This window comes from Leucoraja erinacea, chromosome 18 (assembly GCF_028641065.1).
Source record: "Leucoraja erinacea ecotype New England chromosome 18, Leri_hhj_1, whole genome shotgun sequence".
Lineage (NCBI taxonomy): Eukaryota > Metazoa > Chordata > Chondrichthyes > Rajiformes > Rajidae > Leucoraja > Leucoraja erinaceus.
Genome location: NC_073394.1, coordinates 35,128,918 through 35,156,358, shown reverse-complemented (window position 1 = coordinate 35,156,358; position 27,441 = coordinate 35,128,918). Strand labels below are relative to the sequence as shown.

The window sequence follows — 27,441 nt, the reverse complement described above, 5'->3', positions numbered from 1 at the left end:
CAGTGAGAGCAGGGTCATGTGACTGTTTGATGATATTGGCTGCCTTTTGAGGCAGTGCTTCCTATAGATCCCTTCGATGGTGTGGAGGTCAGTCGCTGAAACTGTCTAGTGCTCTCTGTAATCTGCTTTGTTTCTGGATGTTTGATTTGCCGAACCAGGCCATGATGCAACTGGTCAGTGTTCTCTCTACCTTACACCTGTTGAAGCACAACAAGAGATAGAGTCCCCCTCGTTCTTACATTTCACCCCATCAGCCATCGTAATCCTCTGACATTTTCGCCACCTCCAACAGGATCCCACCATTAATCACATCTTCCCATCTCCACCCCTTTCTGCCTCTGCAATGGCCGTTCGCTCCGCAACTCCCTGGTTAACTCGTCTCTTCCCACCCCAAACCAACCCCTCCTCGGGTGCCTTCCTTTGTAACCACAGGAGATGCAACACCTGTCCCTATACCTCCTCCCTCGACTCTGTCCAGGGACCCCGACAGTCCTTTCAGGTGAGGCAGAGGCTCACTTGCACCTCCTCCAACCTCAAGTTGTGGACTCATATACATCTGCAAAACCAATCGTAGACCGGGCGATCGTTTCACGGAACACCTTCGCTCAGTTCTATCTGATCTCCCCGTTGCCAAACACTTTAATCCCCCTTTCCAACCCCATACTGACCTTTCTGTCCTGGGCCTGCCCCCATTGTCAGAGTGAGGCCAAACGCAAATTGGAGGAACAGCACCTCATATTTTGCTTGGGCAGCTTACAACCAAGCGGTATGAATATTGATTTCTCTAACCTCAAATAACCCTTGCATCCCCTCTCTCTCTGACTCTCCCCTACCCAAGTCATTGTACTAGTTTCAAAGCCGTCCTGTTGAGTCCCATTGTCTGTCTGTCAGTTGTGGCCTGTTTCCTTCACCATCGTTACTTTTTAGCATATCTTTCATTCATTTGTTCTATATCTGTCTAAATCTCTCGTTTCCCTTTCCCCTGACTCTCAGTCTGAAGAAAGGTCTCGACCTGAAATGTCACCTATTCCTTTCCTCCAGAGATGCTGTCTGACCCGCTGAGTTACTCCAGCTTTTTGTGTCTATCTAATAATAATAATAATAATATCTTTTATTGTCATTGCACATAGGTGCAACGAGATTTGGTATGCAGCTTCCATCCAATCTCATAACTTAAACAACTAATAACATTTAGATACCCCAAGAAACATGATTTATAAGGATACACTAAAAGCATGTTACACTTTGGAGCGATATGTTGAGGGACTACTGCACTGCTGAGCATCAGGGTAGTGCGGGAGGTGCCATCTATTGGATGATATATTAAATCAAGGTTCTGACTGCCTTCACAAGTGGCTGCAAAATATCACAAGACGTTATTGCAAGGAGAGTGGGATGGCGCCCTCTTGTGGCCGAGACCAATGTTTATTTATGTGGACCATGTCGTTAAACAATGTCACTAAAGATGTCTCCCAAGAAATTAAATTGCTCCCTGGAGATATGATCACTATGCTCATTGGAAACATGCCTCCAGCATCAGACAGGGGGAGGATACTTCTCCTGATGAGCATCGGTGTGACACGATCGCAGGTCTATGCACGCAGACGCAGACACCACCGCCATGAAAACCGCCGTCATGTGTCGGAAGGAACTGCAGATGCTGGTTTAAACCAAAGATAGACACAAAATTACTGGAGTAACTCAGCGGGACAAGCAGCATCTCTGGAGAGAAGGAATGGGTCAACACGCTGCAGAGGCAGAAATGGTCACCTGTGAAGGCATGTAAAAAACCAACGTCCCCTGTCATAGGGGTCAAGGACCTATTAATACCATTCTTGTCAGATTTGTGTGGTAGCTGGTGTGCAATTGCCACTCGTATCAAAATAACTCGAGGCACGTGCATCTTTAGGAAAGCAGCTTAGAACTGGACCCTTTGGCCAACCGAGTTCACATAATTTGCCTGTTCACACTAGTTTATCCCACTCTCCCATCCACTCCCGACACACTAAGGGCAATTTACAATTTACAGTTAATTTACAATTAACCTACAAACACACACATCTTTGCGATGTGGGAGGAAGCCAGAGCACCTGGAGGCAACCCACGCAGTCATAGGGAGAACTTGCAAACTCCATCCATTCAGCACCTAAGGTTAGGATGGAATCCCGCTCCCTGGCGATGTGAGGCTGCGGCTCTACCAGCTACACCACTGTTCCGCCCTTAGGGAGAGTGAATAGGAACAGGGTTGTGATGTCTGGAAGATCCTCCACTGACCTGACATTTAGGCAACAATTCTAATATTGTCTCTGATCACTTGCCTGAGGCAGATGTGTGATTTAGCAGCTGTAACCCTGACTGAGCACCTCTCTTTGGGATGCATTCTACTGACCAGAAAAGTGACCCCTTCAACCACTGTTGTTTTACCGCAAACAATCTTTGTGGCGATAAACTGACAAACGTGAGCTGACAATGTGACTCCACTGTTAGAATCAATGAATGCCTCCTGAGACTCATCAACCATCTCACCGCCCAAAGAATACACTTGGATGCAATCATCTTTGAACTTGAAACCAAAGAAGAAAGTATTACTAAGATCCTTGCTGTGTCACACTAAGGACAAGATGAATAACCTAAGTGTGCAAGTATTTGGACACACACTGTACATTCTTCCCTCACAGCAATGAAAGTGTCTATCCAGAGGTATCTCCATGCGAGTCAGTTACCACTGTTGTGCCACTGTAGTATCTATTGAAACAGACACTTCGGAGAAGATCTCCCCCTAGCAATTGTGTCAGAATCATATTCCTTAGGGGAGAAGCGGCAAGATAGAAAGGAGGAGGTGTATAGTTTAGTTTGGTGATACAGCGCGGAAACAGGCCCTTTGGCTCACCGAGTCCACACCGACCGACAATCCTTGCACATTAACACTATCCTACTCATGCTAGGGACAATTTACATTTATGCCAAGCCAATGAACCTACAAACCTGTACATCTTTGGCGTGTGGAAGGAAATGTAAGATCCCAAAGAAAACCCAGGCAGTCACGGGGAGTACGTATAAACTCCGTACAGACAGCACCCGTGGTCAGGATTGAACCCAGGCCTCTGGTGCTGCAAGTCTACCGCTGCGCCACCGTGCCGCCCTATTGGATGCTACACCACTCTGTTTAATATCACAATGCAGCAACTATTGGCTGACAATCAAGCTGACTATTTGGAGGTGTGCTTATCGTGTAGATAGATCTGCAGACCAGCCCTAGACAGGTGCACAGGAAAACTGATGTGCAAACAGCAAACCACTCCATAATACACAGATGATGGCATACGTGGAAGGGCAGGTGCATGGTGAAATACTTGGTGCATCCTCTGCCTGACAGTATGTAAGGAAATATCAAGGAGCATGGGGGAGTCCAACAGCCGTTTGCAGGACTTTGTGCCCGGCATGGCCATTCCATTACCAGTCTGCAAGAATCACACGGTGCCCGGCAGCAATGAGCTTCACCTCTGGGCAGCTCTCAGCGGTACAGGTTTCTACTTCCAGAAGCCGTCTAACATCTTTATGCTTCAACTGAGCCTCAGCTTCTGGCACGCAGAAGCCAGCTTGATATAACTCACAAGCAAATGACTGTTCTTTAACAACAGAAACCCGACATCAGGGATTGGGTATCAGGGAGCAGACAGCTTCCATGTAAATGTTGATCATTGTATTTAGCTTTGAAAGCTTTTGAAAGGTAAAAGTTGGATATATGTTCCACTGCATGTACCCAGCTGGTTAGCTGCCATAGACATGCCTGTGCACTGCACCCAATGTCACACTGGCCGATGGTGACAGCCTCCAAAAGTGAAGGCAGCTTCCAGCGTTTTGTGCAGCAGGTTGCAGAAGTGTGAATAATGAGTGCGTGGCTCTTTAATTCACAAGCTGCAGTGAATGGGGAGCGATGAAAACACGCTTCCTTGTGACTGGCTCATGACATCTTTGGTGCAGGGAAAACTAGTGACCCAATCATTGTAAACAAGTGATGAATGGCATTACTCTCCCTATTGTACACATCAAGCACCTGACGAACCTCACAAGCATCACGCCAGCATGGGGCCTGAACTATGCTATTCCCACTTAGCAGTCAGGACTTCTCCACAACAAAACGTCAATCTTCAATTTAATTGTGCATTAAAAGACAGTGATTCATAAAGAGTTCTATGTTATGAAGACAGAAGCACCACAGATTCCATGTTTTCCCCGATGTGTAGCTGGCAAGTTCAACATTTACTGCCATCCCTGACCTTCCATGAACTGGGTGACGTGCTGGACAACTTCAGCCGACACGAAGCATCAACCAGTTTGGTGGGTCTAGAGTTGCACAGAAGAATGGGTACGATGGCAGATCCTGCCCTTCAATGAGCATTTGTGAAGCATATGAATTTTTATGACAATCCAATGGTTCCGTGATCTTCATTACGAGGGTCTGTTGTTCCTATTTCGTTACCATTAGCCTGTAAACCTTTACCCCTTAATCGAACCGTTTCCCTAAAAAAAAGTGTCTCGATGGTCTTTATTTCCTAAGCAACTGTGTCTTTCCAGGCTATCAAAAAGTGCTTTGTAGTCAAAGTAGTATCATTTTAAAATCAGGTAATGCAGCAGCATGGACCTAACTAAACAGCATATGTGAAGGACTGGTGCTAGCAAGCTGGTTCTAATTCCTTCCTTCAAAATTGTAATATTTGGTTAATCCAGGTTTCAAAGAAACAAGGGCGCTACGGTGGCACAGTGGTAGAGTCGCTGCCTTACAACGGCAGATGTCCAGGTTCGATCCTGACTACGTCTGCTGTACGTACAGAGCTGGTATATTCTCCCTGTAACCTCGTGAATTTTCTCCTGGTGCTCCGGTTTCCTCCCACATTCAAAAGCCGTACAGGTTTGTAGGCCAATTGGCTTGGCAAAATTCTAAATTGGCCCTAGTGTGTAGAATAGTGTTAGTGTGCGAGCTGATCGCTAGTTGGCACGGATACTGTGGGCCGAATGGCCTGTTCCCACGCTGTATCTCTAAACTAAACTAAGATAAGAATGACATTTCCGATTTAAATACATTATTTTTGTTGAACTGTTCTTGGTGAGAATGCCTTTTCCCCCACACAAACATTGTCTATTTCACTTCCAACTGCCTGTTTACTCCTTTCTACCATAGGATGGGTCATGTTCCTGTACACTTCACTGACTACAATTATCCACCCTATAATGGTGGTGGAACAGGATAACAGTTAATTGAAAGGGGGGGGGGGGGGGGGGAGGGAAATATGTTTCAATTTTAGAAATACAGCGTGGAAACAGGCCCTTCGGCCCACTAAGTCGGCAACGACCAGCGACCCCTGTTCACTAGTTCTATCCTACACACTAGAAACAATTTACAAAAGCCAATTAACCTACAAACCCGCATGTCTTTGGTATGTGGGAGGACACCACAGCACCCAGACAAAACCCACGCGGTCACTGGGATAATGTACAAACTCCATGCAGATAGCCCCCTTAGGCAGGATTGAACCCGGGTCTCTGGCGCTGTAAGGCAGCAACTCTGCCACTTTGCTGGCCCATCGCCACTGTGTCGCCCCCTAATAATAAATACTAGAAGCTCCAAAATACGTGGTCACAAGGCTTTGCAAAAGCACTTAGGGCAGCTTCCATCTAATCAAGGCGTTGGCTAAGTTTCCACATCAAACTTCCCCATTTGGGTTTTGAGAAGTCTGTCCAAGTCTCCAGGCTGTCTATCAAATGGCAAGAGCCTATGTATCCACATGCACAGGCAAAATCAACAACTGACAGCAAAAGTGAAACTGGTCATCTGAACATCACGTTCACATACTGTATAGGATGGGAACCAATGCAGGAAGACAGAGGGCCATAAAAGGAGGATAGAAGCAAAAGGTAGAAGGTAGATAAGAAAAACTAACCTGAAAGCTTTGTGCCTTAATGCGAGGAGCATTCGAAATGAGGTGGATGAATTGAATGTGTGTTAAGTTAGTAGTTAAGGGATATGATATAGTTATATAGATATAAGGGATGGGATATATGGCTCCAGGGTGACCAAGGCTGGGAGCTAAACATACAGGGGTATTCGATATTCAGGAAGGATAGACAGAAAGGAAGAGGAGGTGGGGTGGCATTGCTGATTAAAGAATAGATTAATGCAATAGCAAGGAGAGTAATTAGCTTGGATGCTGTAGAATCGGTATGGGTAGAACTGCAAAATAGCCAAGGGCAGAAAACGCTTGTTGGAGTTATTAAACAGATCACCAAACAGCAGTAGGGAGGTTAGGGATAGCATCAAGCAGGAAATTAGGGACGCGTGTAGCAAAGGTACAGCGGTTATCATGGGTGACTTTAATCTACATATAGATTGGGCCAACCAAATTGGTAACAGCACTGAGGAAGATTTCCTGGAACATATACAGGATGGGTTTTTAAACCAATATGTAGAGGAACAGACCAGAGGACAGGCCATCCTAGACTGAGTATTGTGGAATGAGGAAGGATTAATTAGTGATCTTGTTGTGCAAAGCCCCTTGGGCAACAGTGACCACAATACGGTGGAATTCTACATTAGGATAGAGAGTGGTTAATTCAAAGACTAGGGTCCTCAACCTAAAGGAAGGAGACTTTGAAGGGATGAGACGGGAATTGGCTAGGATAGACTGGCAAATTATACTTACAGGGTTGACGGTGGAGATGCAATGGCAAAGATTTAAAGACCGCATGGATCAACTCCAGAAATTGTGCATCCCTGTCTGGCGAAAAAATAAAACTGGGAAGGCGGCTCAAACGTGGCTGACGAGGGAAGTCAAGGATAGTGTTAAATCCAAGGAAGAGGCATATAAATTGGCCAGAAGAAGCAGCAAACCAGAGGACTGGGAGAAATTTAGAACTCAACAGAGGACAAAGGGGTTAATTGAGGGGGGGAGGGAGCATGAAAGAAAGCTTGCAGTGAATATAAAAACTGACAGTAAAGGTTTATTTAGGTATGTAAAAAGGAAAAGATTAGTGAAGACGAATGTAGGTCCCTTACAGTCAGAGACAGGTGAATTTATAATGGGAAACAAGGAAATGGCAGAACAGTTAAACAAGATTAGTGTGCAAAACTGGAGTACATGGTGTTGGGGGTAGGGCATTGACATGGATAGCGAACTGATTGGCAGACAGGAAGCAAAGAGTAGGAATTAACGGGTTATTTTCAGAATGGCAGGCAGTGACTAGTGGGGTACTGCAAGGCTCGGTGCTGGGACCCCAGTTCTTTACAATATATATTAACGATTTAGATGAGTGAATTAAATGTAACATCTCTAAGTTTGCAGATAACACAAAGCTGGGTGGCAGTGTGAGCTGCGAGGAGGATACTATGAGGCTGCAGGGTGACTTGGATAGGTTGGGTGAGGGGGCAGATGCATGGCAGAAGCAGTATAACGTGGATAAATATGAGGTTTTCCACTTAGGTGGCAAGAACAGGAAGGCAGATTATTATCTGAATGGTGTCAGATTAGGAGAAGAGGAGATGCAATGAGACCTGGGTGTGCTTGTACATCAGTCATTGAAAGTAAGCAGTGTTTAAGAGGGAACTGCAGATGCTGGAGAATCGAAGGTTACACAAAAAAGCTGGAGAAACTCAGCGGGTGCAGCAGCATCAAAAGAGTAGGAATTACTCGTCGAGCAATCCTTGTTCAATACATACCAGGGCCCCATCCCCGACCTCTACCTCCGCTACATCGACGACTGCTTAGGACCACCCCCTCCCCGGGCACTTTCCCTTGCAACCGCAAGAGATGCAACACTTGTCCCTTTACCTCCCCCCTCGACTCCAAGCAATCGTTCAAGGACCCAAGCAATCGTTCCAGGTGCGACAGAGGTTTACCTGCATCTCTTCCAACCTCATCTACTGCGTCCGCTGCTCTAAATGTCAGCAGATCTATATCGGTGAGACGAAGCGGAGGTTGGGCGATCGTTTCGCCGAACACCTCCGCTCGGTCCGCAATAACCAAGCTGACCTCCCGGTGGCTCAGCACTTCAACTCCCCCTCCCACTCCCTCTCCGACCTCTCTGTCCTGGGTCTCCTCCATGGCCACAGCGAGCAGCACCGGAAATTGGAGGAACAGCACCTCATATTCCGTTTGGGGAGTCTGCACCCCGGGGGCATGAACATCGAATTCTCCCAATTTTGTTAGTCCTTGCTGTCTCCTCCCCTTCCTCAGCCCCCCCTGCTGTCTCCTCCCATCCCCCAGCCTTCGGGCTCCTCCTCCTTTTCCCTTTCTTGCCCCCACCTACCCCCGCCCCCGATCAGTCTGAAGAAGGGTTTCGGCCCGAAACGTTGCCTATTTCCTTCGCTCCATAGATGCTGCTGCACCCGCTGAGTTTCTCCAGCTTTTTTGTGTAACCATTGAAAGTAAGCATGCAGGTACAGCATGCAGTGAAGAAAGCTAATGGCATGTTGGCCTTCATTGCGAGAGGATTTGAGTTTAGGAGCAAGGAAATCCTACTGCAGTTGTACAGGGCCCTGGTGAGACCACACCTGAAGTATTGTGTGCAATTTTGGTCTCCTAATTTGAGGAAGGACATTATTGCTATTGAGGGAGTTCACCAGGTTCACCAGGTTAATTCCTGGGATGGCGGGACTGACATATGATGAAAGAATGGGTCGACTGGGCTTGTATTCGCTGGAATTTAGAAGGATGAAAAGGGATCATACAGAAACATATACAATTCTTAAAGGATTGGACAGGGTAGATGCAGGGAAAATGGTCCCAATGTTGGGGGAGCCCATAACCAGGGGTCACAGTTTAAGAACAAGGGTAGGCCATTTAGGACTGAGATGAGGAAAAACATTTTCACCCAGAGTTGTGAATCTGTGAAATTCTCTGCCACAGAAGGCAATGGAGGCCAATTCACTGGATGTTTTCAAGAGAGAATTAGATTTAGTTCTTAGGGCTAAGGGAATCAAGGGATATAGGGAAAAAGCTGGAACGGGGTACTGATTTTGGATGATCAGCTGGCTCAAAGGGCTGAATAGACTACTCCTGCACCTATTTTCAATGTCTCTATGTTTCCTGCTTCCTAGCATTTCATCAGTCGATCCCCAGACACCCAGGAGGATCTGCCATTACTTCTCCTCTCCACCAACTACTATTCAATAGGACTTCCTCTGACCACACAATTATGGGCCTGTCCCACTTAAGCAATTTTTTCGGCGACTGCTGGCGACCAAAGATTATAGAGCAGAGTCAGGTCACCGAAAAACTGGCTCCTGGACCCCCCTTTGACAGTGTCTACAACAACCTACCACCTAGTCGATGTCAAGCTACGGCAAGCTACCGATAACCGGCGACCCATTAGGACGTCCACCTACGACCACACCTACGTCCACCTGCGACAAGCTACAACAAGGTACGGCAACCGTCGCCGGTTGATGTAGGTAGTCACCAATGGAATTCACCGAAGTTAGCACCCGGCGACAACCTACGTCACCCTGGCGATAACCTATGACATCACCTACATCAGGAGAAGTCAAGCTACGCTCATTGGCGTTAAGCCAACTGTCGCCTAAAAGTTTTGAACATTTCGAAATCCAGCAACAACCAGAAAAACGCTACGATTCTTTGGGCGACTGAGGAGACGACTCACGACCATACAGGCGACAACCCGGCGACCATGTGGACACAGCCTAGTCACCTGTAAAGTCACCTAAGTGGAACAGGGGCGTTAGGATGTAGTAATATTTTGGCATCTCACATCCAAACCCGGTACATTGCAAGTATCCTTATTCACTTTCACAAAGTATGCATGGCCCTTGTACACACTATCCTGGATAAAAAATATTGTTTTTGTTCAAGTCACATTAAGGTGGAGTGAAGCAACTTTGTACATATTCTGGGGCATTATCACCACTGGGGAACTAATCTACAATGTACACAGGCATTGTCTTTTGGAGTTAAGCTCCCCCAATTGTGCAATCCCTAAGATTTGTCATCAATAATATTTTCTCCATGTTGGTGTGAAAGATATAAATGTTTGTTAATTTGCTTAATACCCAACTGTTACATTTTGCTTTGGAATGGAATGCTATGCTATTTATTGCCATTCAAACCTAGGTATTTAGGAAAATCGCTAAAGAGCCAATCACATTCAACGTGTGTTCCTAACTGCACCCCACCCAACAAGAATACTCTGAGCGTTGCTCACAGGAAAGACTGAGTCTTCCTTGCACATTCAAACACTTTACTGCAACTAAAACTGCCATTTGTCCTGATCTCTCTTTCTTCTTCATTGATGAATCCATGGGCACTAAATAGAAGGAAGTGTACAAGGACACACATCACCAAATACCTCATCCATCCAGAATTTACAGGGCCCAGGTACTTATTTAATTTTCAAAGGATGTCGACCATCATACTAACATGAAATCATTCTGCTACTTGGGGGCACCATGATAGGAAGCTGCATTTACTGTTCCATAAGAAATTAGAATAATTTCATTTGGCCGTTTGATTACCTCAATTTCTTTAATTGGTTGAGTGAAGGTAATCTGATATCTGGACAGCGATTACCTACGGATTAGATTTATTTCCCTGATTAATGTTTCTTGAACTTCCTCTTCCCCTGACTTCTTCCATACATCCCTTAGCAACAAAAATGGATCCCATCTCGACCAGGTGATTTACCACTAAAGACAACCCCTATTTATCAATTCTTGGCCAATTCAGTGTCTCAATTTAATCTTTGGTAAAGTAATCCTGCAGCATCTTCTTCTTTGGTAAAGTAACCATTTAGCACCCCAAACGATGATCTATAATTCCATGATTAGAGTTCCCTTTGGTTTCTGATTGCCCCCCATCTCTTCTTACAACCCTTTGTCTATTCACATATCTTCAGAATATAGTTTCCAAGCATATTTGTTGCTTGTTTATTTCTTGTCCTCTTTGTGCTTCTGCTGATTCCTCTCTTTTACTCCCCCCCCCACCCCCCTGCCAGCACATTCCAAGCACCTACCACTAAAACAATATTCAACTTAAAAATCTCAAAGAAATTACCCCACTCTCACCTTAAAACTCTGCCCTCTACCATTTAACATTTCTATTCCATTAAAATACTGACTGTCTAATCTTTCTATGCGTCTCATAATTGTATTTACTTCCGCCAGGTCTCCCATCAGCCTGAATTTCCAGGTAAAACAATCCAGGTTTTCAACTCTCTAATCCAGGAAATATCCTGGTGATCCCCTTCTGTGCCCTCTCCAAAGTCTCTACATGGAAGATGGAATGCAGCAACCAGAACTGCACATAATACTCAAAAAGTGGTCTAACTACAGTTTTATACAGTTGCAATGTAATTCCCTGGCTTTAATACTCAATACTCAAACTAATGAAGGCAAGAATGCCATACACCCTCTTTCCCCCCTATCTACTCGTGTTATCACTTTCAGGGACTTAGACCCCAACACCCCTCTGTACATCAATGCTGTGAAGCATTTACAGTATACTTTCATTTTATATTTGACCCCTTGAAGTGCAACTCTACACATGTCCTGATTAAACTCCATCTGCCATTTCTCTGCCCACATATCCAACATGCCCCGCTTGAATCCTTCGACAATGTCCCTCACTATCCACCTCTTTGCTGATTTGTGTGTCGTCTGTAAACCTACTAATTAGCCCACCTACATTTTTGTCCAAACATTTATATGTATCACAAACAACAGTTCTCAGTACTCTTCCCAGTACTCTTCCCAGAGACCTCCAGCCATAAAACACCCTTCACCTCTCCTCTCTGTCTTCTATGTCCAAGACAATTTTAAATCCAATCTACCAAATCTCCAAGGATCGTATGTGCCCCAATCCTATGCCCTAGTCTAATCTACTATGAGGAATATACAGTAATCAAAGGCTTTATTAAAGTCCATATACACAACATCCACTGCCCTCGTCATATTAATCATTTTCATCACCTCTTGACAAATGTCAGTCAAGTTTGTAGGATATTACCTCCCCAGACAAAGCCCCACTATTCTTAATAACACTCTACTTTTTTGGATGCATAGATTTATGTTTGTTTATGTAGGTGTATATATTTGAGAATGGGGCTCACAGGATTAGGAGTGGAGTTGTACAGGTTTGGGAGTGGGGTTGTACAGGTTTGGGAGTGGAGTTGTACAGGTTTGGGAGTGGAGTTGTACAGGTTTGGGAGTGGAGTTGTACAGGTTTGGGAGGTTTGGGAGTTGTACAGGTTTGGGAGTGGGGTTGTACAGGTTTGGGAGTGGGGTTGTACAGGTTTGGGAGTGGGGTTGTACAGGTTTGGGTACAGGTTTGGGAGTGGGGCTGCACTGATTTGCGAGTAGAATTATACAGGCTTGGGAGTGATGCTGAACTGATTGGGAGTGAGGCTGCATTGGTTTGGGAGTAAGGCTGTACAGGTTTGTGAGTATATATACTGGTTTTGGAAAGGGACTATATTGCTTTGGGATTTGCACAGTGCTGGTTTGTGATTGGGGTTTACTGGTTTAGGAGTGGGATAGCGCTGGTTTAGGATTAGGATTGTTTACATGGATGGTAGATGTGGGGGTTAAGAGTTGCATATGTTGGATTCTACATTGACAGATCTCCGAGTGCTTTTGTATAGCTTTGAAATCAAAAGAATTGCACGGATTTGAGAATTTGTTGGTATCATTGTTTTAAGGTGGACATATAAAGTTCTTCAGCCAGAATGTACAGTTTGGGAGTGGATAAATAATGGTTTAGCACTTAGAGTCATAGTCATAGAGTGATATAGCGTGAAAACAGACCCTTCAGCCCAACTTGCCCATATCGACCAATATGTCCCAGCTACACTAGTCCCACCTGCCCACGTTTGGCCCGTATCCCTCCAAACCTCTCCTATCCATGTACCTGTCTAACAGTTTCTTAAATGTTGCGATAGTCCCTGCCTCAACTACCGTACCTCCTCTGGCAGCTTGTTGCATATCTTACCACCCTTTGTGTGAAAAGGGTACTCCTCAGATTCCTATTAAATCTCTTCTCCTTCACCTTAAACCTATGTCCTCTTGTCCTTGATTTGCCTCCTCTGGGCAAGAGACTCTGTGCATCTAATGACTTGCTTCATTAAGCCTGTGGTGACCCACTTTTAAAAGATTCATTCCAAAAGATTCATTTAAAAGAACCCACTCCACCTTTTACCATCATCCAAATCTCACTCCCTACAGGCAGTCAATTTCCTTTGTCAATTTCTGAACCGTGTACCCAAAGTACTTGGACCCTCGATCTGTTCTGTTGGACAAATACACGCTCTATATCCAGCGTAGCCGACTCTCCGAGAGGTTTTTGGGAGAACTTTGAATGAACCTCGACTATTTCTTGATTCGCAAGGTTCTTGGAAAAAAAACAGATGAAGTATATGGACAGCATTGTCAAAATGTTACTGCTTATCCCTTTAACAACATGTCCCGTTCCTCCCACTCTTCCTCCATGCCAACAAATCTCCATCAATATCCCCTGTGAGAATGTTTGACAGAAACCTGTTTCTGTGGTGACTCTGCAGAGGTCAATAACCTAACATGATCCTTTCAGTTCCAATTCTATGGCTTTCCCACAATAGTGGAGAGTTTATGCTCCTTTCAATTGGATCATAAAGACTCCTAAACCAACAGAAAATTCAAGATAAGTGCAGCATTTAACTTTGCTGTTCCTCTCAGTGAAAGGCTTGTCTTGTTAGCCATGTGAAGCTGTTTGTCCCTCCCTGCTCTCCCCGGGGTTCCTTCCTCTCTATTCCCAGGCAGATCCGACTTGTTTTACTTACTCTGGTATGGTTTCCTTCTTCAATGAAGTCTCAGCTGAATAAGTCCATTCTCCGGAATAACAAGCAGCGTAACTCCCTCCTGCCTGCCTGGCTCTTGATCGCTTGTTGTCCCTCACACTTGTCCTCTCCCTGCCTTCACAATGAGCAGGGCCACTGACTGCTGGGTGACATGGTCAGAGTATGACACTTATCCATATCTCTGTTAAAGGGCAGGCTGTACAGCAAATAGATTGCTGCAGCAGATAACTGGCATCCAACTCAAACTCAAGGCTTCAGCATTTTGTTCCAATCACCTCAGGGTTACCACAGGTCAAATCTCAGTACAAGTCCATGCTGGATCTGGCTCTCTCTCTCTCTCTCCTCCTTTACCTCTGTCTCAATCACATGATCTGCCTTAGTTTCGGAGTGCTTTACCTGATATTTTCTCTTCTCACTTCCATCTTACTCCTTTACTATCTCAAGCTGGAAAGGGTGCAGAGAAGATTTACGAGGATGTTGCCACAGCTCAAGGGTCTGAACTACAAGGAGAGCCAGCTAGGGCTATATTTCTTGGAACGCAGGAGGTTGGTGGTTGATCTTATAGATGTGTATAAAACCATCAGAGGAATAGATCGGGTAGACGCACAGAGTCGCTTGCCCAGAGTAGGCGAATCAAAAACCAAAGGACATAGGTTTGCGGTGAGTGGGGAAGGATTTAATAAGAACCCGAGGGGTAATATTTTCACACAGATGGTGGTGTGCGTAAACGTGCTGCCTGAAGAGGCAGATGAGGCAGGTCGTATCGCAGCGTTTAACAAACATTTGTACAGGTACATGGAGGGGTGGAAGATTGCAACCTTCACGTGGTCCGCCCTGTTTCGACGAATGCAATCAACCTGGTGTGCACAATCAAGTAAGATCAAATAGAACAAGTTGTCCTACAACTTTAGGCTGTGCACGCCATACGCAAGAAGAAGTAGAAGGTACATGGATAGAACAGGTTTAAAGGGATATGGGCCAAACGCAGGGAGGTGGGACTAGTGTAGATGGGACATGTTAGTCGGTGTGAGCAATTTGGGCCGAAGGGCCTGTTTCCACATTAAATTACTCTATGACTTCTGTATCATGTTGCTCTCTCTTATTTCTCCCTCGTGCCTTCTCTCGCCATTTGACCACTATCTCTCTCAATTGTCTTCTATACATTTATTTTCCTCGTTCTATCTTGTGGTCTGTCTCTTTCTCCTTTCGCCTTCCGTTTCTCTACCTCCCTGTTCCTCTCTTTCTCTGTCAATCTCTCGTTGTCTCTTTCTCAATCTCTTGGCCTTTCTCTGATTTTGCTCTCTCTTTCTCACTCTCTGACTATCTCTTACTGTCTCAGTCTGACCATATGAAGGTGATAGCAATTAATTTCCACTGTCCCATTGGTGGAGAATAGAAGAATCGTCATGAAGCTTAGTGGCCCATGAAGCCACAAAACCAAAACTGTCTGACTCTGCAAGATTCAAGTAGAAACTGTTTTCTGTTAGGGGCCTTTAGGTTGACCTACTCCACCCTTCCTGCATTGAGGAAACCACACAATCACAAGCAGAATATCCAAACTCCATACAGATGGCACCGAAGGCCAGGGTCAAATCCGGGTCCTTGGAGCAGTGAGGTAACATGAATGACAATTTGCCTTTTGTTGGTGTCACCGAATTGGCCAGAGAAACAAACCATGGCCTTGGGTATCATTAACCACTACGCAACCACCTCTAATGGAGCGGTTAAAGTAAAGATCTGGAGTTAGTACAAAAGAACCAAATTCCATTGCACTTCCAGCAACTTCATATCAAAGTGTATCCAACATGATCTTCCAACATTCATCCCAAGACATCAGATTTTCCAAAAGAGAAAATGGCAAATGTATCAATTTATGAAAGCATATCCATTCTTACATTACCACAGTAGCTACACCACACAGATTGTAAATACTTTGGGATGATTTAAGGCCTGACAGGTGTGGTACTTTCAAGATCACAATTCTTTTATAACCTGCTCATTCAAAGAATACCAGTCCCCATCCTCCCCCTTCACAATTACACATGGAGAGTTTGCATTGTTCTAGTCAAAGCAGTTCAAAGCCTCTCATTTAATCCTAGACAGACATTTTACTTTCCAAACTAACAGCCAAAGTTACTGAGTTACTGAAACGTGGTGTTAAAGGGATTCTGAAATTAAAGTTTAAAGGAGTACTGAGACAGAAATGTGGGGACATTGGGACAAAATGACACCAAATATCAAGACTCGCAAACCTGAGATTGGGGCAGTAAGGCACTTGAAACAAGAAGGCAGGGTTATAATCGACCGAATATTTACGGGGAGAAGGCAAGGGTTGGAGTGGTTAGGCTAGCCAAGGAATTTGACAAATGTAATAGCCAAGATCCTATTTAAATTGCTTTTATCTATTTCCTGGCCATCAACATGCCAGGTTGAGAGGTGAACCCACTGTGGTGCTGAGACCATGCTGCATGGGAATGGAGATACCAGAGGAAGCGATGAAAGGCTTCATGGAGTAGTCTAGTCATCCAGATCAGAAATGTTGCTGGGAAATCCCAGAAGATGATTAGAAGATAGGAGGTAAGGAATTGTTGTAAGATCAAGGATTGACGGGATGGAATTTGGGGTCCGAGGTAGACTGGAGGATGTGAAGGAGATAAAGGATCGGGGGGGAAACATGTTTGGTGTTGGAGAGATATTAGAAGAGACTGTACATTGGAAGAGAAGCAGGTTTGGGAAAAATCAGAACAAAGTTCATGTCATGGGAGCAGAAATAGGCCATTCAGCCCATCGAGTCGACTCGGCTACTCAATAATGGCAGATCTATCTTTCCCTCTCAACCCCATTATCATGCCTTCTCTCCATATCAATCAAATACAGTATCTGTCAATCTCCGCCTTAAAAATACCCAATGACTTGGTCTATGCAGCCATCTGTGGCAATGAATTCCACAGATTCACCACCCTCTGACTAAAGAAACGCCTCTCCATTTCCTTTCTAAAAGTAGGTCCTTTTATTCTGAGGCTGTGGCCTCTGATTCTAGACTCTCCCAGTATTGGAAACATCCTCTCCACATCCACTCTATCCAGCTATTTCACTATTCGATAAGTTTCAATGAGGTTCCTCCTGATCCTTCTATACTCCAGCGAGTACAGGCCCAGTGCCGCAAAATGCTCATTATAATATGTTAACCCAGTCATCCCTGGGATCTTGCTCGTAAACCTCCTCTGGACCCTCTCCAATGTCTCTTCCTCAGATAAGGGACTCAAAACTGCTCACAATGCCTCAGCATTACATCCATATTGTTTATATTCCAATCCTCTTCAAACAGATGCTAACATTGCATTTGCCTTCCTTACTACCGATTCAAGTTGCAAATTAACTTTTTGGGAATCCTGCACCAGCGTTCCCAAGTCCCTGTTCATCTCCAATTTCTGAATCCTCTCCCCCATTTGGAAAATAGTCTACGCCTTTATTCCTACTACCAAAATGCATGATTGTACATTTTGCTACACTCTAGTTCATCTGCCATGTCTTTGCCTACTCTCACAACCTGTTTGTCCTTCTGTAGAGTCCCTGCTTTTACTACACTACGTGACCCCCCACCTATCTTCATGTCATCCGCAAAGTTGGCAACAAAGCCCTCAATTACCTCATCCAAACCATTGATATGCAACATTAAGATGAGCACTAACACCCCGGCACACCAGCACCGGCACCCCAGAACCAGCACCGGCACTCCAGCACCCCAGAACCAGCACCGGCACTCCAGCACCGACTCCTGCAGAACACTGCGACTCACTGGCAGCCAACCGGAAAAAGCCCCCTTTATTCCAACTCCTTGCCTTCTGACATTCAGCCAGCCATCTATCCATGTTAGTATCTTCTCTCTAATACCACGGGCTCTCATCTTCTTTAGCAGCCTCACAAACGGCACCTTATCAAAGGCCTTTTGAAAATCTAGGTACTGTAACTGACGTGTGTTGGCTGCTGGCAAGGCACGCTATTGGGTTTGCTAATAGATCCAGGTGAAAGTATATCATCTTCTTCTCTCTCACTGAAAGGCAGTGCTGGAAAATCACGGCACTGTTGGATATAGCCTTTCCTGTTCCTGAGATTTGCGGTGACTGGCTTGTTAATATATATATATATAAATATATATATATGTATATATAAATAATTGAACCTCATCTGCTGGAAAACAGATCAGTCTATTGAAACCACAGTGAAATTGAGAATGTAACTGCTTCTACAACTGTACTCGGGTTTTATAATTTTCCCATTGACTTTGGGTCATGGGAAGACTGAGTGATGACTCAGATACCTGAAGTAATGCAACATGCAACACTGGGACCTAGGGAAGTGATACTGAAGCAACAGCATTCAGTAGCTTTTCAATTCTTTTTTAACCAAACGCTAAATCTGCAGCCTCAACTAGAATCCTAAGGAAATTCTGAACAAATTGTGCAACTAATACAGAGAAAAGCCCAAGTTGGTCCATGTTTACAAATTCTCAAAAACACTATTTTAGTAAATAAAATGCTAACATGCTTCCTCTCAACATATCTTTAAGCTAGTTGCATTCTGCTGAGCTCCCCATCTTCTGTGGACTATAGGTCAATGGCTTAGACTTCATTGACTGTACAAAATCCTATTTACTCTTGGTTTAAATGGCTCAATGTGAGGCTGTAGACTCTAATAAATGCTGCTGTGTAACCCATCCTCCATTAATGTACACACACCCATTAGGGTACACAGCAACATTCACTGAGTGAGGTTAATAGGAGGTGGCAAGGTAGGAAGGTTGGAGGTGCAGGGAATTGAGTTTTCTATTTCAATCCGGGCTAGGTTTGAGTCAGAGAATGCGGTTGAGATTAATGTTGTGGTTTTGGTTGTTGAGGTTTCATTGGGTTGAGTAGGGTTGGGATGAGTTTAGGATTGGGACGCAAGTTTTCATTGCTCTAATTAGTGTTGGGGTTGTGATTGGATTTGATGTACGTTGAGACACGAGTTAAAATTGAGATCATCGTCAAAGTAGAGATTGGGTTTGAGGTTAGGATATCAGAAGTGGATAGTAGGGCAATTGCCCCTCTTGAATTTGTTATTATCATTACCCAAGGTTATTAATCCCACTTGTAATTACAACTTGAAATTGGCCCATATCTTTATTAACTTAATCTAACTATTTGGATTTATACACCATGGCATTGGTTATGCAGAAGAGATCAGGCTACATATCCAATTTCTTAAAAAGAGGATGCATGCTATTGAACGAACAGTCGTGCTTAATAATTAGGGAACAGGGTTGGCCAAATAGGGTCAGGCCAAGGCCTCAGGAGCGCGTGTGTGGTGTCTGATTTTGGTTATTATTATGAATCACCAAAAGGGCACGATTTCTGTGTTTATTATTGGCACTGGTTTCAGTACCTGGCCTATTTATATTTGAGGTTTGGAGTTGGCATTGAGACTAGGATATGGCATGTTGTTGAGGTTTGAACATTTTGGGTTGTTATTGTAGTGTTTATATTTTCAATTGACATTGAAATCTGAGCTGACGTTCGGGTTTTGATCAAGGTAATGGAGAATGTACGGTTGGTGTTGGATGTGGGGTTGGGTCATTCAATTGGGCTTAATGTTGCTTGGATCATTTGATTGGGGATGGGATTTCAGCGGAGTACGGAACTGTGGTTGGGTTGGAGACTTTGATTGTTGTCGAGTTCAAAGTTAGGGTTTATGCTATGGTGGAGGTTGGAATTGGAGTTAAATATTGTAACTATGGCTGAGATGAAGTTAGTGTTGAGGTTGGGCCTGAAGTGATTGGGTTTGAAGTTGAGTTGAAAAAGTGTGATAAAGTTTGAGGTAGGGCTTAGAATAGAAGCTGGGGTTTAAGGAAGAGATGAGCTGCTGAGTTTAACACTGAGATGGAACTAAACAATCCTCAAGTCAGAGCAATGTATAAATGGCTCAGTAGTGGTCATTTGGTATGAATGGAGACTAGGATGGCCCTGACTTTAATGGTTTCCCGTACCTGCTTCATCCACGGAATTATTCCAGTAATAGCTTTGCCTCACCAGACTGTGTCATATGCAACTGAAGAGGTTTATACAGCCACTATCTGCCCTTATTTGGTTTTAACCCTCATTGTTGTTATGCTGGTCCATTGGAGCTGCTCTGCACAATTCACCACTGCTCCAGATATTCATTTCATCACAGATTAATTAGCAGATGACAGTGCTCTGTTACTTTAGTATAGTGATAAAACGCAGATGCCCTTCTGCCATTGAGTACATGCCGACCTGCGATCCCCGCACATTGACACTGTCCTACACTAGGGACAACTTTTATATTTATACCCAGCCAATTAATCTATGAACCTGTAGTCTTAGGAGTGTGGGAAGAAACCAAAGTTCTCGGAGAAAACTAGGAGAATGTACAAACTCCGAGACAGACAAGCACCTGTAGCCAGGATCGAACCCGAGTTGTTAGCGCTGGAAGCGCTGCAAGACAACAACTCTACCCCTTCGCCATCGTGCTGCCCACTCGTAAATGTTGTCCGGTTTCAGGCTTGCATTCCACCTTCTGCCAAGCACTGTCTCATTGTGTTCACTCTATGGAAGAGCTTCACTTGATATAGTACAAAAGTGATCTCCCTACATTTTACCTGCATCCGCTGATTAGAGGTTTTGTCCAAGGTCTCCACATATTCTGCACCTTACCAAGGGGACAACTTAGTATTGCAATTCCATTTTCAGGTCTGAGCATTACAACTCAGCAGGAATATTAAGCTTAAAGAACCACATGATGCTGAAATCTTGAACCAAAAAAAGACTGCAAGAGGGTCGTGACCTGAAGCATTGTCTATCCATTTCCCTCCAGAGATGCTGCCTGAACATCTGAATTCCTCCAGCAGTTTCTTTTTTTGCACAAAGCTCAAACATCTGTAATCTCTTGTGTCTCAGCAGGGATTTATTCAATTTCAAAGCAGTCATTTTGGGGTAATAGGATGCACAAATACAAGTGTAGATCGGAAACAATTTTCAAAAAACCACATGAGGCTGAGGAGTATAGAAAGGGTTTTGAAACTACAACTACAGCTGAATTCTCAAACTACAACGGCTTTTATTAGGATGAGACAGTGTAGGTAGTTGGAGAGAGAAGCAGATAAAGTGAGGACAGGTGAGGAGCGCTGCATCAGAGAGGGGACAGCAAGACAGGTCAAAATTGGTTTCACTCTGGGATTCCAGCCCCATCCAGATCGCAATCTGAACTGATCCAAGCCAGTGCTGACTTACAACCTCCAAGGCCATGAGGTTTATCTCAGTCCAGTTCAGCTTTAGAGAAGTTGGCCTTGTTTTCCGTGGAGGAGAGGAGGCTGAGGGGCAACCTGATAGAGGTATACTGAATTATGAGGGGCATAAATAGGGTGCATTGGAAGACGCTTTTCCCCACTGCCTAAGATATAGTGGAAGCAGCTACTCTCACAACACTCAAGGAGCATCTGCTTGAATTGTCAAGACATTGTACACTACAGATCATGTTCATATGTTCTAGGAAAAGAATTAGGCATTCAACCCAACAAGTATTGCGTACAGTTTTGGTCTCCTAATCTGAGGAAAGGCATTCTTGCCATAGAGGGAGTAGAGAGAAGGTTCGCCAGACTGATTCCTGGGATGGCAGGACTTTCATATGAAGAAGGACTGGATAGACTCGGCTTGCACTCGCTAGAATTTAGAAGATTGAGGGGGGATCTTATAGAAACTTACAAAATTCTTAAGGGGTTGGACAGGCTAGATACAGGAAGATTATTCCCGATGTTGGGGAAGTCCAGAACAAGGGGTCACAGTTTAAGGATAAGAGGGAAGTCTTTTAGTACCGAGATGAGAAAATCATTTTTTTACACAGAGAGTGGTGAATCTGTGGAATTCTCTGCCACAGAAGGTAGTTGAGGCCAGTCCATTGGCTAGATTTAAGAGGCAGTTAGATGTGGCCCTTGTGGCTAAAGGGATCAGGGGGTATGGAGAGAAGGCAGGTACGGGATATTGATTTGGATGATCAGCCATGATCATATTGAATGGCGGTGCAGGCTCGAAGGGTCGAATGGCCTACCCCTGCACCTATTTTCTATGTTTCTATATTTCTAGCAAATGGAGTATGCCATCATGGTCATCTCAACAAGGGGCAGCAGATAAAATTCTTGAGAAGAATCTGCTCGCAATGTCAAAGATCAGAGTTCATTATCACAATGAGAAAGGCATGAATTATAATAATGACACGAATGTGCTGCATGTAGTACTGATGTCTCACCATTCCAACGATCTGGGCTCAGTCCTGCCCTCTGATGCTGTCTGCATGGCGATTGCATGTTCTTCCTATAACCACATGTTTGTCCCCCAGGGCTGTGTTTTCCTTTCATTCCCAAAGGTGTGCTGGTTGGTAGGTTAATTGACTACTGTAAATTACCATTCGCCTGTATGTGGGTGGAAGGAGAATCGGTGAATGGGCAGTTAATGGGTATGTGAGAGAAAATAAGTGCGGGAAAAGGATTGATGGATTGCCCTTGGAGCCAGGGACTTAGTTGGGCTGAATGGACCACTATGTCTTGAGGAAAATGTGAGATGTAGAAGCAGAAAGCAAAGGGGAATTTGTCTGAAGTGTGTGACTCTACCTTCATCATCAAGAGTAGCTTTAGCCAGCATGAAAAATTCTGGGTTTAGGAATGAGAAAGGAACAACATCATCCCTGTAAAAAAGAAACCAGCCATAATATCCACTCGGAGAAACGTAAGTTGAACCCCTGCTGGAATAAAGAGATATTTAAAGACCCTGAAATGTCCGTGTTAGATTGTCAAATTTTCAAAAAATAAGACAAATAAATAGATCCCAGAGAAATATAAAGGCCATCACTGAGAAAAAACAGGCAGAAACTGGACTGGGAGGAAGAAATCCCAATGACGACGATGACACACCTGAAGACCTCCAAACATAATTTAGTTTGAAATGTATCTGGATGGAAGATGCAGATCAGGAATGTCAAGAGAAAGTGTTACTCAAGGCCATGAACTATAAGACACAAAACCTTGCATCTTAAGTTAGTCATCGCCTAACAGGTTGAGGACTATGGTTGCAGGCACTGGAAGACTAAATGCTAGGGGCTATTGAAAGTCAAGGTGGTCCCGTCACCTGGGTCAATTTTAGTACAAAGAGATTCCTGTCCAAGGAAGGCACCAATGTTCATGTTCAGTAATTACGTAAGAATAATCTGAGAAAATGGGTTAGTCGTCCTAGGTGGTTCCATCACAGCCAGATGATCCCAGTCCATATTTGTTAAAGGCAATTTGTATTTAACTCTCTTGTTCATTTAATAGAAAATGCCCACAAAAGAGTTATCAATCATTTTTTTGAAACTGAACCACAGCAAAGACCAAAGAGATGCTGGGTTTTTAAATGCTTCTTAAAGTATGAGAGAGAGAAAAACAGAAAGTTTTAGGGGAAAACTTTCATAGCTTAGGAGCTTAGTGCTGAAAGTAAAGCTATCAACAGAGGATTCACCAAAATCAGGAATGATTAAGTACTCAGCGATCGAGGAGCATAGACCTCAGGAGATAAGCAGGGATGTAAATATCACTTTGGTAAACAAAATAACTATTTTAAAAACACGTAGAAATTCCATTTTAGTTGCTTACACTAACTATATGGGGAGAAAGCAGGAGAATGGGGTTGAGAGGGAGAGATAGATCAACCATTATTGAATGGCGGAGTAGACTTGATGGGCTGAGTGACCTAATTCTGCTCCTATCACTTATGAACATGAACTATCGTAATAGCTGAGCATTATTGTGCTTTATAAGATTGTTTTCATTGAAGTCAATGACAAGAATTTTGCTATTTTATATTTGTATTCAACACAAGCTACTGAGGATGAATCTCTAAAGCGATCATGTGATACTGCTGGATCAAGGTCAATGGAGCGTGGTAAATAATGGTGAGTGGAATGTGGTGCAAGTTGAAATATGGCAACAGTTTTGGATGAACACATTGTGTAGGGTGTAAAATGAAAGATGCTAGAGTCAACGTTAAGGCTTTCAACAATAGATTAGCAAAGCAAGAGTTGGAATTAGAGAGTTATACACGTGACATTAGTGATGAAAACTCAACTTGCAGACAAGCACTGTATCAAGCCTGTGAATATTCTGGTTCAGTCCTATATATTGTCAGGATGCTTGATTGCTGAAAACAGTTAAAAGGAGCCAAAAAATAGGGCTTGAATTCATCCCAATGTTTGGAGGAACATTCTGTTTATTTATACCATATGTCAAACAAGCTACATTTAAAAAAAATCAAGGACAATGAAAGGGTCAAATGTAGTGGTGGCCATTGTAACAACTGGTTGTCCTCAGTCCACATGTTGAAACCATATAATTCAAACTCCAGAGCTGCCACAGTGGAATTTGAATGCTTATCTCTGGTAAGTTAAACAGTGCATCCCCATCACCTCTTTCCCCTGTTTCCATCCTCTCTCACCCATATTGTGAGAGTGCGAGGAAAACATTTAGAAAAAATCTAAATTGCTCGGAAAATTAAGTCCTAATAAATGAAAAAAAAAAGTTTGCTATAGTTAAGTGTTTTGTTTTACTAATTTGATTGTTCTACAAATTTGAGTTCTACAACGCCTCTCATGACCTCAATCTTCAAATATGTTTTTACAGCTAAAATACTATTTTTGAGGTGTCACTGTCGTGGTATAGGAAATACAACAGCTAACTTATCTCTCCTCGTGACTGAGGTGTCAGCAGTAAACTCAGTGTTCATGAGTATCGTCCTGTGATGGCAGTATTAAGATATTTCTTTCAACCTTTTATTGATTTTGATACAACTCGCATTCAGAGGGTCAACCACATTGGAGAAGGTCTCGGAGTCATAGAAACATCAGAGATGAGATGAGATTGTCTTTCCGTGCTCAATTTGAGTAATACTGATTCCATTGCAGATATATTTTTTAAACGAATTACAAATTCTAAAGCAGTCAAGATTGGAATTGCCATTTTCTGGATGACATAGTAATATAACCACAACATCACCCTACGTGTATCCATACGTTGATGACATATCCCAGAGTCAGCAAGGTGTCAAACATGGAGATAATTTCCTTTGGGAACTTAGCGTGGGAGAGGAAGAGGGTTTAAAGCCATGGCGTTGCCCCTTGCTAATTCCAATAGTGCCATGCACCTAAAGGTGCAGAGAGCGCCATGGTTTAACACCGTCAGCTTTTGAGCCCTGTCACACACGTCCCAAACCCCAAGATATTCTATGTGACCAACTAAATCTCTATTAATATTGGTCCCGTTTACTCGCACACTTAATGCGCGCCGACTCGACCTCAGTTTATGTTAAGGTCACTCTCACTCTCCCTAGTAGGTGAGATGATGGGTGGAGGGAAGGGGTGCGCCCAAGATGCAAGCACACACCGGGGCGGCGCAGCATTGGTCTCTTGACTTGCTGGAGCCAAAGAAGCTTCGCCTTCACCCTAGATCGCGGTGTGGAGTTAGGTGCTACCTGTCCGCGTACAGAACTGACCTGTCACCTTGCATTCGCGCCTCCTGAGCTGTCGGATGTCTCGGCAGGCAGCGTCAGCACGCCATCACCCGAGCTGGCCAAAGTTGACCAGTTGAGCCGACGAGTTGGGCCCAACTTTTCAAGTGCTCGCCCTGCGGACTGTAACGCGGCTCTCAGCCAGTGCCTGTCACATGCCTCAGCTCTCCCTGCCTGTGTCTAGCTCCACCCCTCCGCCTTTCATCCCCCTGCTAGCTACCGTCTCTCTCTCTCTCTCTCACACACACACACACACACACATAAGGTACGAATCCCAGCCAAGGATCAACAGACCACTCTGCCTCCACCGTCAACGCAGAAGTCAGCAACAAGGCAGGACGGTCTAATGGGCGAGAAGAGAGAGGCGCGGACATTAAAACAAGCCCAAGCAACACACAGCGAACAAACTCATTCAAACTCCGGGCATCACGGCCGCAAACCCATTGAGCAGATCTCGATTCTGGAAAAGTGCAGTATATATTTTTTTAAATAACCCTGCATTAAATATAAAACAAGTGAATTAAAAATATCCAGAGCATTAATAGGTATGTTATTATTTTCAAATGGGAAAACTGTCACCAAAATCTTAAAAATCCCATTATATCAGCTTTATCCCCATAATTTTAATATCAGAACCTATCACCCCTCTCCACATAAACACTTCAGCCCAGAAACGGATGCCCTAAAGGGATACTGTGTTGATAACGTATGTGTATGCTGACTTCTCTTACGGGTATTTAATTGTTGGCAAACCAATACCTGTGGCCTCCCTCCTATGCTAATTGATGTCATAGCTCCAGGCCACGAAAGCGCGCCACTGCTGGAAATTCACTGCGTTGCCAAGAACACACTCTGCTCTGCACTGAGGTGAACAAGTCCCCAAGTTCACATATTTCACAGAATCTAGTGGACAGGTGCGCGCTTGCATTGCGCAATGAACTGAACCATAACTTTTCTCAAAAATCAACTTCATTCGTAATTTAAAATATGTATAAAACAAAAACAATGCAAGACTTTCAATACATTTTTAGTGTCTATCCATGCATTTAATATAGTTATTGTTATACCCAATATTGTTAACACTTCCTCCTTACACATAGCACCATTGCCACTCATGTGCCCCTATGGGGTGATGGCCGTTATTGTTTGACGGTTGCCCTGACCGGACCCAGCCTCTCAATGTCCAGCAGCAGATGGACCCTAGACAGTAGTCCTCCTCCGAGAGTCTTTGGGTTCGCAGTACCAATCTTCAGTGCGTCCCTCTGCACATACTCCTGTAGTCTGGAATGGGCCTGTCGGAAACATTCCCTTAGGAACATCTTGTTGAGCTAGAAAACCTTCAAGTTTAGGGCAGACCAAAGGATGTCCCTCATCGAATTCATGGTCTTCCAGCAGAACTTTACATTTATCTCTGATTGTACCTTGGGAACAGCCCATAAATCAGAAATCTGTTATGCAGCTGCTCAGGATAAACTTCGACAAAGATCTTTTGTAAGACCCTTTTTCACAATTCCATAATCCGCAAAGACGTGGGCAACAATCCTTTCTCCACAACAGCAGGATAGCATGCATTGGGAATGAGACTCAGACTGGGTGGACTCCTCTCACTGCCAGCCAAGCGAGGTATTGGGGTTATTGGCGAGTTCTGGCAATGAGGCATTCTGCCTGATAATCTGGGCATTCCGTTGAGGAATGAGTCCCACATGATGCATTGATTCTTTGTTCCATGGTGCCTGCAGGATGTTCCATGCTGGCCATTGCCCGATGGGCTTGTTGTCAAGGATATTGGTCTGGAAGATCTTTTGCTGACGACTGACAGTACAACTATGTTCAGCTGATGAGCACATTGCACAGCAATACAGTGCCAAGCCCATCCTTCATCACACCCGCCCGCATCAGGTAGAACTTCAGTACATAGGAATGTCTGATGCCCAAGTACTTTGGCTCTACACACGGCTGAAGCAGCCACACATAAAGGTGACCGTCAGGTTGAGGGCAATGAGAGTACACTTTTATC

At 44.2% G+C, this 27,441-nt stretch overlaps 1 protein-coding gene across 2 annotated transcripts in view; it reads right to left on the bottom strand.

Annotated features, from left to right (window-relative positions):
* Positions 1 to 25,965, bottom strand: part of LOC129705911 (oxysterols receptor LXR-alpha-like) — a 64,564-nt gene extending 38,599 nt beyond the window's left edge. Inside the window, exon 1 of one of the 2 annotated variants that reach the window (XM_055649832.1) lies at positions 25,410 to 25,965. The gene's annotated coding sequence lies outside the window, so the exon portion shown is untranslated. Of the gene's footprint in view, positions 1 to 13,821; positions 14,060 to 25,409 lie in introns of those variants that run through there. The other variant, XM_055649833.1, reaches the window with a different exon arrangement.
* Between the last annotated feature and the right edge of the window lie 1,476 nt (positions 25,966 to 27,441).